Source organism: Lineus longissimus, chromosome 17 (genome assembly GCF_910592395.1).
Source record: "Lineus longissimus chromosome 17, tnLinLong1.2, whole genome shotgun sequence".
In the NCBI taxonomy this organism is placed as follows: domain Eukaryota; kingdom Metazoa; phylum Nemertea; class Pilidiophora; order Heteronemertea; family Lineidae; genus Lineus; species Lineus longissimus.
In genome coordinates, this window is record NC_088324.1 from 4,864,058 (window position 1) to 4,878,555 (window position 14,498).

The 14,498-nt window shown below is 33.5% G+C and overlaps 1 protein-coding gene across 1 annotated transcript in view; it reads right to left on the reverse strand.

Moving 5' to 3' along the window:
• LOC135501599 (bromodomain-containing protein 9-like) overlaps positions 1-14,298 on the reverse strand; it is a 32,097-nt gene extending 17,799 nt beyond the window's left edge. The window contains exon 1 of the mRNA XM_064793792.1: positions 14,214-14,298. The gene's annotated coding sequence lies outside the window, so the exon portion shown is untranslated. The remainder of the gene's footprint in view (positions 1-14,213) is intronic.
• Between the last annotated feature and the right edge of the window lie 200 nt (positions 14,299-14,498).

A 14,498-nucleotide genomic window follows, 5' to 3' on the forward strand; every position in this document is an offset into this window, starting at 1 on the left:
TCACAATCATTTCACAGGCAAATACAGAGGAGCAGCTTGTAATAATTGTAACCTTCAATTTCAAGCTCCAAAGTTCATACCAGTCTATTTTCACAATTTGTCAGGCTATGATGCACATCTGTTTGTGAAAAATTTAAAAGGGAGACTGAATGTCATCGCCTCAAACTCTGAAAATTATATATCTTTCAGCAAGGTCTTACCTATCAATGATGATGAACAAATTGAAATAAGATTCCTTGACTCTTACAGGTTAATGCAGTCTTCACTAGCAAATCTAGCTAAGAATTTGCCTAATCAGCAAATGAAAAATTTAGCTAAAAAATTTAATGGTGAACACTTTGACCTCGTAACAAGAAAAGGTGTCTATCCGTATGAATGGGTAGACACATACGAAAAATTTGAACGGACTGAATTACCTCCCATTGAAGAATTTTATTCTACCTTCAATGCTACAAAAATTTCACAAGAGGAGTACCTACACGCTCAACATGTGTGGGATAAGTTCAACTGTCAAACCTTTGAAGACTATCACAAAATTTATCTTGAGACAGATGTTCTGCTACTGGCAGACATACTTGAAAATTTTAGACAGACCTGCATGGACATCTATAATTTAGATCCCGCATTCTTCTACACATCACCAGGTTTGTCATGGCAAGCGATGCTAAAAATGACAAAAGTTAAAATCGAACTCCTCACAGATGTGGACATGTACAACTTCTTCGAACTAGGTATTCGTGGAGGAATATGTCAAGCAAGTCACAGATATGGCAAAGCAAATAATCCATATTTAGAAAATTTTGACTCAGAAAAACCAAGTTACATCACCTATGTTGATGCGAATAACTTGTACGGTGTCGCGATGGGTCAAGATTTACCAGTGAGAAAGTTTAAATGGATGAAGGACTTTTCCAAGTGGCAAGACATCCCATGCACACTTGAAGTGGATTTAGAATATCCTAAGCATTTACACAATTTGCACAATGACTATCCTCTTGCTCCTGAGCACAAGAATGACAAGCTTATTCCTAACTTGCAAGATAAAGTACACTACATTGTGCATCACAAGATCTTGAAGTTCTATTTGAGTCAAGGTCTCAAACTGACAAAGATCCACAGAGGAATTTCATACGAAGAGTCTAACTTCTTGAAAGAATACATTGACTTAAACACAAGTCAACGCGCAAATGCCAAAAATGACTTCGAAAAGGACTTCTTCAAATTGATGAACAATGCGATATTTGGCAAAACTATGGAGTCCGTCAGACGTAGAAAAGACATTACCTTAGCCACAACTGTCAATACGCTTCGAAATTTAGTCAATTCGAACAACTATAGAAGTCACAAAATCTTCTGCAAAGATCTAGTCATGGTAGAACGACAAAAAGCAGAAGTCTATCTCAATAAGCCAATATTTATGGGACAGGCCATTTTAGACCTCTCTAAAGAGCATATGTATGACTTCCATTACAGTCATATGATGAAAAAGTATCCTGAAGTGGCACAACTGCTGTACACTGATACAGATTCACTAGTCTATAACATTCAGACTGATGATATCTACAAAGACATGCAGAAAGATGCTCACTTGTATGACTTCTCTAATTTTCCTAAAGATCATCCACTGTTTTCAGAAGCGAATAAAAAAGTCATTGGCAAATTTAAAGACGAAGAAGCTGGTCATGTCATCACTGAATTCATCGCACTCAGATCAAAACTATACAGTTATACAACTGACAAAGACAACGAAGTCAAAAAATGTAAAGGCATTAAGAAGAACGTAGTCAAAAATGAAATCACTTTTGAAGATTACAAGTCTGTGCTCTTGGAAAAAATTCCAATTGAAAAAAGCATGAATGTCTTTAGAAGTCGAAATCACCAACTTTACACAGAAAAAGTGAGCAAAGTAGCTTTAGATGCAATGGATACAAAAAGACAAATTTTAGAAGATGGAATCTCAACTAAAGCTCTTGGATTTAAAAAATAAACAGGGCTACCAAATTGGTAGCCCTGATTAAAAAAATAAATAAAAATATAGAAATAAAAATAATAATAAATGGAAACACACAATGCATTTCCACCCTATCTTAAATTTAATCCAGATGCAAATTATCCTGTATCTTACAAGAATAATTCTTTAACCAAGAATCCTTTCATTCATCAAAAAATTCATGTAACACCAAATCTAAGTTTTGAATTCAATACAATTGATATTTTTCCTAATAAGGTGATTCCACGAAATTTTTCAACTTATGCACAAGTACAAGATTATTTAAAAAATGCAAGCATGGATAACTGGAAAAACCAATTTAAATTTGCACTATACTGTGCTTCATCAGGTTCAGGTGTAAGCTGGCATAATCATATTAATCATGCTGATCCTTTAGTACAAAGTATTTTTAGATTCCATGTCTATTTTACCATCAGAAAGATATTACATCAGCTAAAAATTCCATTACCAGGAAATCCTGACTTTAATCCATCAAAAAATCCTTACAATAAACAAGCCTATGAAAATTTGAAACTTGAATTTGGCTCTGTTGACTTCAACTATTTTCACGAAGGGAAAATACAAGCGCTAGACATTGTCATGGACAATGGCAACTATTATTTGAATGATCCTAGTAAGTTTCCATTTAATGCAGATAAAAAAGGATATGTCTATGCAGACCATCATAGACTTTATATTGATAATTTATCGTTCATTTACTCAGACGATTGGACAAATTTTATCACCTTAGACAGTCAAGGATTGACTAAAGCAGGCATGAGTAGAATCAATGAATCCATTCGAACTTATGTTTATTGTATTCTAGGTTCACAAACCATGATTCGTCAGGACATTCTTGATTCATTGGACACACAGAAACAATTTGGAATTTTAGTGGAAGATGCGATTCAAGGTCAAACGTTAGTCGATTCCATCAAAACATTTCAGTCAGCGAGTGTACTCATTCACTCAAAACAAGCGCTTGCATACGCTTTAGAAAAAGCAGGTTCACGATTAGATTTTGCCGTAGGTTTAGGATTACAACTTGTTCCAAGTCATATGCGATTACATATTGGTATAATTGAAGGGTATAATAACTCTCTGTTAACCGCTACAGAAAATACAACTTTTGGCATCAATTCACATATCAATGTCAGAAAAAAGCGCAGCAGTAAGTCACCTTTAGAACCTACTTCTACGAGTATTTTAGAGAAACCTGAAATGGCAATAAAAGTAGACAAGCGACGTGAGAGTCAAATAGATTCAGAATCACATTTACCTTTTACAATGGGATTAATTGTTGTAGGTCTTTTAGTTCAAAATATTCTTTAAAATAAATGCAAGAAGCATATGCAAGTTACAAATATCCTTCTGCTTTAAAATTTTATAAAATCATGAAAAAGAAGGATCCTAGTATAAAATTTGATGACATTGATCAATTTGTAAAATCTCAGAAAAGCTATCAGCTTCACAAAAAGCAGTCCAATAAAATCCAAGGTCACATTATTGCTTATCGTGAAAATGCTCTTTGGTTCATGGATTTGTTGGACATGAGTAATTACTCAAGGCAAAATAAAGGTTACAAATGGATTTTACTTGCTATTGATACTTTCACTAGAAAAGCTTATGCTGAAGCTTTAAAAAATAAGACAAAATTTGAAGTGAAAAATGGCTTTGAAAAAATTTATAATGATACTGGAAGTATTACACTTATTATTACAGATTCAGGCAATGAATTTTTAAACAAACCACTACAAGATTTATTCAAAGAATTAAACATTAGACATGGAACAGTGGATATTGGTGATCATCATGCATTAGGCTTAATTGATAGACTATCTAGAACTATTAAAGAAATGGTCTTCAAAGATTTCACAGAGAAAAATACAGTCAAATGGGTTGATACATTGCAAGATTACATTAGTGCATACAATGAAAGACCTCATTCTGGCATTTTAGACTATAGTCCAAATGAAGCTAACCTTCATGCTACTGAATTAGTTGAATTAAATGTAGAAAAATCTATGCCCGTTGTACACAAGTTTAACATTGGAGAATTAGTTAGAAAAAAATTGAAGAGACCTATATTTACAAAGGGTCACAAACAGATTTGGAGCAATAGAACTTACACTATCAAAAATATTGAAGGTGTTCATGCTATCTTAAATAATGATGAAAGAGTTAGACTTGATGCTTTGCAGCAAGTGACACAAGTGCTAGCTACAATTGATGAAGAAGCTGATTCTTCAGAGGTTGATCGCGTTGAAAAAGAAGCTAAAATTGAGTCAACAATTAAACACAAAGAAGGCTTAGATTCTAAAAATATTATTGAATCACGGTTGAGAAAGAAGTAAGATATTTATAATGTAAAATCACACTATAAACATGTTACTCGCTACTCGCTAAGCTCGTAAGCTTAAGCTCGTAAGCTTACTCAATTTGCAACGAAGGAAGTTCTTTCATTTCTTTTGGCACATTTTTCCATCTTCTACGGGTCAACATATAGTCTAAATAAGTTCCAACGATAGCCCACCATGTTTCTAATTTGATGAAACTGTCATTCACTGATATCTCAAGTTGATCCACTTTAGTATTGACTTTACTCGCTGTTATAACGTCTGCACCCCACGAACTGTTTTTAACCTTGAGGATCTCTTCTTTAATTTCAACTAGTACTTTGTCAATCTCATAATCCCACAAATTAAATCTATCTTTAACCTTGAGGATGTCTGCATTGAACTTGTCTTGAATGTCTTGAATTTGACCATCATTTGAACCAAAGTTAGAATATAAATTACTCATTTATTTTAATTAAAATTAATTGTCTATAAAAATTTTCTTCTTGTTCAATATGTGAATGTGCCATTTTTGGCACATTGATTTTTTAAAAAAAAAATTTTACTATAAATAAATGGACACATCGTTTGGTAAATATCTTGATCCTTATAGATCAAACAAAATAGCCAAGGGGCTAAAAGCTAAAAGAAATTATGAAGTCATTACCCATAATCCTAATTCTGTGAATCCTGGAGAAACGCTGTATGTGAAAATTCCTCAGCCTGAAAAAGGACAAGTGATTGTTCCTAAAAGTTTGAAACTTACATTTAAACTTTCTACCTCATCAAAAGCAAGTAATGCAGCCAATGCTGCAGCAGCTGGATTTGTGGCTAATGTAGGTCGAAATATTGTAGAAAGAATTACTACTAAATCGGGTGGAAAAACAATGAGTGAAGTGGACAAATCTTACATCTATAATACATTCAAGGACTTTTGGTTGACAGAAAAACAAAGGAAAAATCGTGTTCAGCAAGGTATTGACAAGGAGCAACGAAAAGATGCTATTAAAACAGCATTTGGTGACAGATATTGTATTCCTATTGAGTCAGAAATATTTGATGATCATCTACCTTTTTACCCATCAGCTATTTTAGAATCCATTGAATATAATATCAAATTCAATGATGCAAAATATGTTGTGACAGGAACTGCAACGTCAAAAACGTATGCTGTGAAAGATATTCAACTTGAGTATGAAACAGTCTTTTCCACAGAACTTAGTGAGGAAATCGAAGCAATATATGCTGATACTAGATTTAGATATGAAGACGTGCATCTTTTGAGAACAGATTCAATTGGAAAGAATAAACGCATGAATATCAATGTAGATGTCAATCGCGCTTCTACAAAGGGTATTCTGATATTTTTCCAGAAAAATTACGCTGAGTATGATGCCGAAAATACAAGTTTTCAAAATCCAGACATCACTAATGTGACCATTACTTCAGAAGGAATTTCTCACTGTATATACAAGTCAGGAATGAAAGCCTATAATCAATTTGATGAAGTAAAACGACTTTATATGTCAGAAGATCTTAAGCAAACTGAAGACTGCATGATGGATGTCGAAAAATTCTACGAAAATCATAAATATGCTCTGTGGATTGATCTGAGAAGTACAGAGGACAACTATTTGCATGGATCTGGAACAGCCATGAGCAATATTAAACATGGTTTACAACTTGAACTTACCAGAAGTACTGAAACAGAATATGACATGCTTGTCTATATTGTAGCTGATGGATTAGTAGGACTTGAGAATAAACGAGTAAAGGGCATTGTACACTAACCACAAAAATACTTTGCATGTGTCAGTCTTCAAATTTGACAACCGAGTTGTTAAAAATAAACAAGACATGAATGTGAGTGAATTTTATTGTGATCCACCTTTCAATATGTTAATTGTTGGAATGACTGATTGTGGCAAGACCTACTTTATACTAGATTTACTTGAAAAAGAATTTCGTAAAAAATTTGATGACATTGTGATATTTTGTCCAACCATTGACATGAATAAAACTTACCAAGATAGAGCATGGATTACACAAGACAAGGGTGTAATTGTTTATCCTCCAAAATTAGTACTTACAGATTTAAATATATGCTTAGAAGATGCGATTGAAAATTTAAAAAGTCAAGATCACCAAACATTATTTATCATTGATGATTGTGCTAATTTGTGGGAATCAAAGAATAAGTGTACAAAATTGACTGAACTAGCTTTCTCAGGAAGACATTATGGAATTTCTGTGTGGCTTTTGACCCAAAAATATAATGCAGTTGTGAAAGATTTTAGAGAAAATTGTAAACACATGGTGATTCATACAATGAATGATCAATTATCTATGGATCAAATTTTCAAAGAAAAACGCTGTATTCCACAAAGCGAAAAAGACACAGTTCTTGTGCAGATTGATGCAGGAAAGAAGCTTATACTGCGCAGAAAGATGCCTTTTGATTATTTTTTATCATAAATAAACACACCATGAACGGCGTGAATGTGGAAACTATTGTTGAAGAAGAACAAAACGAGAGTGACATGCGAAGTGAATTACTTTCACACTATCAATCAGGATTACTAAATAAACTAGGAATAAAATCATCTGAGGCTACGATTAAAAAAGCTTCACAAAAAAATATTGAAAAATTACATAATGAATATAACATCAAATATAATACTCAGATTGCTGATGATTTAGTCTCTAATTTATTATTTGGTTATACTCAAGCAGTAAAAATTGTATTTCCAAATTTGGATCAAAAAAAATTACATGAAAAATTAAATGACAATATCATAGTAAACCATGAAATAAAGAAACAACTGGGTCAATATATGAACCCAACACTTTTAGCTGCAGGTACAATTGTAGTCAATACGGCTGAAACTGCAATGACGCATGAAAAATCAGACACATGCGAGGATTCCTAAATTTTATAGAGTCAGTGAGGACTTTATAAAATCTAAGATTATGGCCAATTTAATTTTTTAAAATCTTCATACACCTTTTCTAAAGAAGATGTTAATACACTCGCTGACGCAGCCGCTTTTGCGTCCAATTTTTTTAATTTTTTTCTCGTCGCTACGCTAATACTTGCTGGTGCTAAAAGATAGTGTTCATTTAATTTTTGTAATATATGTTTATTAAAAAAGAAGGAATTTCTGTTTAGTTTGTCTTTATTCTGTTCAAACAGGTCTTCTAACCTTTTCACATCCTTGGCAATTGAATTATAGTCAACTCTCTTGAACAATAGTTCATCTTTATATTGTTCTTAAAATTTTGAAAATTTAGACATAACATACTTATGAGTTTTTTCCATGCCATAGTGTGATCCACAAATACGTTTACTTTGAATAGAATTTGTCCACAAATCTGGTGTACTCACAGAAGTATGAGAGTATGGATCAAAAGCATTGTCTATAGTTCCACAATCATTACAAACGACTTCAACCTCTAGTATAGAACAATCTGTTGAATAACAATCTTGACAAATCCAATGATTACAATATAAATTTACATATTTTCCAGCTATTTTAAGCTGCTCTTGCATGTCTAAAACAAGTGACATTTCATATTGATATTGTGTAAAACATCTTGCGTCATTTTCTAATACCTCAACAACTTTTTCATATATTTCTTCAAGGTTGTCAAATCTAACATCTTTCTTCATTTATGAAAACATAATTTTTATTATACAACACCACGCTTGAAATAAATCATCAAAACCTAGTCATAAATCATCAAAACCTAGTCATAAATCATCAGACTTTAATAGTTGCTAATAATGACTTTAATAATGACTTTGATAGTCGCTAATAATGACTTTAATAATGACTTTAATAGTCGCTAATAATGACTTTAATAATGACTTTAATAGTCGCTAATAATGACTTTAATAATGACTTTAATAGTCGCTAATAATGACTTTAATAATGACTTTAATAGTCGCTAATAATGACTTTAATAATGACTTTAATAGTCGCTAATAATGACTTTAATAATGACTTTAATAGTCGCTAATAATGACTTTAATAATGACTTTAATAGTCGCTAATAATGACTTTAATAGTCGCTAATAATGACTTTAATATTTTTCATAAAATAAACAGATATGGACGGAGAAAAAGATAACACAACAACTGAAATTACAACAACAGAAAAGCCAAAGAATCCTAAAAGAGTTGAATGGGGTAAAAATTTAGGTCAGTTGAATAAAGGAAAGAAAAAAGTTAAAACAGATGATGACATTAAGCAAAGTTATTATTTGTCTACAAACTACTATCCTTTAATATTGATAAGTGGAATCACTTTAGCAGGTTTTGTTTGGTTCTATTCCAAAAATTCACTCTCGCCTATTGAGGAGTCACCTATTGAAAAATTAAATAAAAAACTTAAACCTAAACAAAAATCTGACAATCTGATCTTATAAATTTTAAAAAAATTTTTACTATAAATAAATGAGCACAATGATCGACACGAAAAATATTGGAAACACAATTTACCATTCTGCAGTTTTAGCAGCACTTGTTGTTGGCTATGGAATGGCTGCTAAAAAGCTATTAAAGTCAAATATTGGAGATCCTAGTAAACCTGACTTGATGGAAGCATTGAAGCTAACTGGTGCTGTGTCACTTGCTATTATTACGAAAGGATATCTGGAAAAGCAAGGATTGCCAAAGAACATCACTAATTAAACAGGTCTACTCAGGGCTAGCAATTTGCTAGCCCTTTTCAACAAAATTTTTATAAAATAAATGGCTGGCATGATTTTAACGACAATTTTTGGAGCAGTAGCTAATGCCACCGCTTTCGTTGGAGGGAATGCCATGTTCCATGCATTTGATGCGCAGAATGCTGCAGAAGAGCGTAAAAGACACGATTTAGCAAGCGAAAAATTACAAAAACAATCGGCAACATGGTCGCACAATAGAATTAAACATCTTGATTTCCTTGCAGAACAACGACAGAAAAAACATCAAGCACAATCAGACATGTTAGACATGAAAGATTCTATCCGCTATTATGACAGCATCCATCCTAAGCCAAATTTAACTCACTATTATAAACCTAGTCAGAGTCAGAAAAATTATGAACAAGCCTATATTGCAGGAAGTGTTATTGGATCAGCTGTTTTGTCAAAATTTATTTAAAATAAATGGAGAATGTCATGGAAATTGAAAATCCAGCATTTGAAGATGATTTTCAAGATGCTAGAGATGACATGAATGAAAAATATGATCAACAAGCAGCGGATAATGATGATTTAAGAAAAGAATTTAACCCACCTTCTAATGAAGATGATGTACGCATTGATACACCCGAAAGAAGAATGCAAATTCTTGAACCAAAATTAGAAAAACAATATGGTAAATTTATAAGTTATATTGAAAGAGATTTACTAAAACCACATATTAAGTTTGAAAATGATACATATTACTATGTAGAAGGAGATAAAAAATTACAAATAACTTACAAAATTGATTATAAAGGTAGTAAAAGTGGTGATTTTAAACCAAAAGAGGCATTGGAAAAAAGTAAACAAAAAGCTTTAGCAATTAAATTTCTCAAACATTTTGAAGGAAAAGAAACAATATCACTTCCTGAAGGAACACCTAAAATAACTGGAGGTGTTCCTAAGTCAGGAAATTTTCAAGAAAGATTGAATCAAGCAGCTGGTGATTTAGGCTTAGGTGAATCAAATGTTGTACAGGTTGCACCAATTCCTCTGGAACCTGAAATTATTGACACAAATGAACAAACTTCTGCGAACGTAGAGAGTATTGTACAGGACACAAATATTGATACTGGTGAAACAAATTTTGTTGAAGTTGATCCTGAGACAGATATATCCAATGTTCAAACACATATTTTTGATGAAACAGGCAAACCTATGAAAACAAATAATTCTAAATTAGATGATGCTATTGAATGGATCAGACGTAAGTCTAAAGCTATTAAAGAAAAATTTAATCTAGCACGTAAGCGAATAATGGATAAAATAACCACATTGAGGCAAAGTGACGATATTGAAATGGAACCTTTAATTGAGCATGAAGAACAAAATTTAAGAGAGATTGATGAAGCAGAAGCTGATGAATTAGATTCACTCAAAGAAAAGTCAAGACCTTATTTTGAACAAGTAGCTGAAGGCTATAGAAAAGCTGTCAATGATACAAGTAAATCCTTAGGAGACAGACTTGAAGCATTATTCAAATTGAAGGGTTTTAAACTTGGAAGCATTGTGACTGCTGTGCTGATAGCGATTTCTGCCATTGGTGGAACTTTGGCTGCAGTATTTAAACCAAGTAAACCTTCTAAGTCAGGACCTAGTAAACCTATAGGACCAGGAAGACCTGATAGACCTAGTAAACCTATAGGACCTAGCAAACCTCCTAGTAAAATTACACAAGGTTTGATCAAATTTAAAAATTGGCTGCTTTCTTTAGGTAAAAAAGCTTTAGTAGCTTTGCCTGGAATTTTAGGCTCCATTGTGTCTACTATCTTAAAAGCAGCTGCTGGTGTTGTAGGATTTTTAGCAGAGCATTTGATTATTATGGTCGCAGTCACTATTCTTGTCATTGTTCAAGTATTGACATCCAATATAGGAAGCATTAAACAAAAAGCACATAAAATTTCTTCTAAAATAAATGAACGTTAGGTTTCATGATGTATTAAGGATTCTACTTCCAGCTAGTATTCAGTCATATGAAACTGTACAGGTTGAAAAGGCTATTATTCCTATGACTTACTATAATTTTTCAAGGAAATTGAATAATCACTATTTACGATTTGCGACTGTGGTCAATGAGGAATATACAGCACAGGATATAATTGTTATTCCTGATGGATTTTATATGCCAGCTACTTATAATAAAGCAGTAAAGGAAGCGCTGAGTGAAAAAGGACATGCTGATAAATTTGATTTAAATTATGTGCCCAGTGAAGGCAAAATAAAAATTAAAGTTGAGCCACCATTTGGGGTCATTCTCCATAAAGAACTAGGTGAGATATTAGGAATGACTTTTGAAGAGATTACCTTCATAAGCTCAGAAATTACTGGGAATAAACCTTGTAAACTTCTACCATATCATGAATATAGAATTTCTTGTAGTATCGTTGATACACATAAAAATTTAGTAAACTCCAAGCGCAGTGATCTTATTACTTCATTTGTTCCCAAAGGTAAATATTATGGAGATATACATGAATATACCTCCCTTCAAAAAGTAAAGATCGCAAAGCACGATCATACTAGTATTGAACTACAGGTCAAAGATCAGAATGATGACCCCATTGAATTTTTAACTCCAGTTTCAATTGATTTACGGTTAGAATAAATGGATGATATAGATGGTGTTGATGCTGAACAATTTAGACTTGAAAAAATTAAAGAAAAAATTACTGAATTAGAGCTGAATATTGAAAAAAGAAAAAAATTAAATAAAAATTATAAAAAAGCTAGTCAAATCTTACACGGTTGTGAAATTGGTATGTATATTACCAGTGTCACAGTCGCATCAATTGGAGCTGCGACAGTGATTGGAAATGTCATCAGTATTCCAATTTCCGCTATCTGTACACTCCTAGGATTGGTTGGAAAAATTGTAGTTCCTAAATTAAGGAAAAAGGAGAAAAAACATTTAGATATTTTAATTAAGAAAAAAGCATGCTTACGGAGTGTCGATAATTTACTTTCCAGATTCATGGATAATGGCACTATTTCTGCGAGTGAATTTGAGCTCATCCTAGAATCCGAAATGACATGACTTTCATCTGAGATAATCAGTTTGGGCTGTAAAAGCGAGTCAGACAAAAGTAGTGTGGGGTGAGTAAATTTATAGGCTTTTAAGCTTATAAAATTACATCAATCGTGACTGTGTCAAGATTTACAAATCCATCTTTGTAATACCTTAAGTCTATTATAGAAACATCTAGCCATGGATTATAACAAACATGTCCATAAATGTGATTTTTAATCAACTTTCTTTTGTGCTCCATTAGACAAGTGTAATTCATTGGAAAGTCTGTGACGTTCACGAGCGGAGCGTGAGTATTTCTAGGTACAAAATTAATTCCTGTCAAAATGACATTTCCAGTCATTGACAAGCATAGTACACCCATGAGAGCTTTCACAGTTTTGTTCATTTATGATGATTTTATTTTCTTTATATATAGGTTTAGTAGAAAATTATTCTAAAAGATTAAATCCATAAAACTTTTTACCCTGTTTTGTTTCCTTGACTCCTGTGAATCTTATATAATTGTGATCAAGATTTATTTTTTGTTTGATGACACTCGTCGCCCACACTGTCAACTCTTTAGATTCTGAGTCTTCAAGTTCAAGAAGTGTTGATTCTCCTATTTTTGTGCTTATACTTCTGAATGAGTTGATTTTGTACCATTTGTTCACTGGAAGATCTTTAAATTTTAGATAATCTGTTGACTCTGTGACTCTTGATTCAAGTTCTTCATTTGACGGAAAGTTCATTTTATTTACAAGAAAATAATTTATGTTAAATAGACGTTTTGTCATTTTTGTCATTTTTGTCATTTTTGTCATTTTTGTCATTTTTGTCATTTTTGTAAATTTTGTAAATTTTGTAATTTTTGTAAATTTTTAATTTTTGTCATTTTTGTAATTTTTAATTTTTGTAATTTTTGTAATTTTTGTAATTTTTGTAATTTTTTTAAATTTTTAATTTTTGTAATTTTTGTAATTTGTAATTTTTGTAATTTTTGTAATTTTTGTAATTTTTGTAATTTTGGACAATTTAGTGACTTGACTGAGAAATGACTGGAAACTATTTAGACTAGGATTTGACTGAGATAAGTTTTGAAACGTGTTGACTGGGATTTGACTGAAAGAAAAGTCAGTCAAACGTCAGTGAGTTAGAAGCCCCACTTTTACATGATGGGTGTTCCTCAAGAGTAAAGTGTCTTCAAGTCTCTTGGCCAGCAAAAACCCTTTCCAACCAATTTTTTATGCATTAACCATTCAGCAACATGTTGGTGGGGGAAAAACCTGATCCCTAGATCCCTTACCCCTTGAATTGGTTGCCCAGGTACGACCACAAGCAATTGTCTCTAGGAAGCCACCAGTACGACCTCTTGGTAGTCTTGCCAATATCATGCCAGTGAAAAGGAAGGGTAATGATGGTTGAGGGTTGCAGTTAGGGTACCATCAAAGGAGTACCTCTTCCTCGCTCTGGGTTAAACGTGTCAAAGGACTGCACCATCATGAAGGTTTGGGGGTTCCACTCGAGCGCCCCAGGGTAAGCAGCTCGGAAGGACTTATCGAGAGGCCAATAGGGGTTTGAGGGGCCTTCCCCCCCCCCCCCCCCAATGCACTGGCTAAAACATGTAAGAAGGACGGGGGTTGGGGGGGGGGAGGGGCTCTCCATGGCGACAGTTGCGCGAGTTCAATAGAGCTTGCACTTTACATTAGAATCTGCCAGAGGCCCAGACTACCATAGTCTGGACACCTTTCGGGGGGGGGGACATTTTCCATTTCTTTGCCGGCTATTATGACGATGGAGTTGAGTTACTGCTAATGCGATACACGGAGAAAACTGTCTATCAAAACAAAAAAATGGCGGAAGGAACTATAGCAGGGTCCCAACCAGGGGGTTTGGGGGGTTTCCCCCCAACCTAAAGGCGCTGCGCGCTTACTAGGGCACTGCACTGATAATATTAGGTATCAAATTTTCTTCCTATTTCTATTTTGAAGATCTCAATGCACTGCTCAACGAAATTCCGCACAGTGTAAATTGAATACACCAAACACAACACCTTTTTTTTACATTTCGGATTGGTGTTAGAATAATCTAACTAGCTGCTCATAAACCTTGACATTTATCACTTCCGTTGAGCCAAAAATGTTCTCTTACCATGCCTAAAATTTGATGAAATTCGGAATAAAATTCAGAGAAAATCGTTTTTCATTTCTCTATCCGCCATTCTGATCTTGATGAGGTCGAAGGCCGCTGGGTGGCAGCAGTTCCCGGTTAGGGCCAGGCAGCGAAATTTTTTTCTGCAGGATACTTCTGCCACAGTGTACATCTGACAGCCAATCACAATTGGCGCGATCTTTGACGTCACACTGTTTATTTATGCATGATAATGCAAATACAATGGACGATACCGAGTCGCATGCCGAGTGCCACTTCAACTGT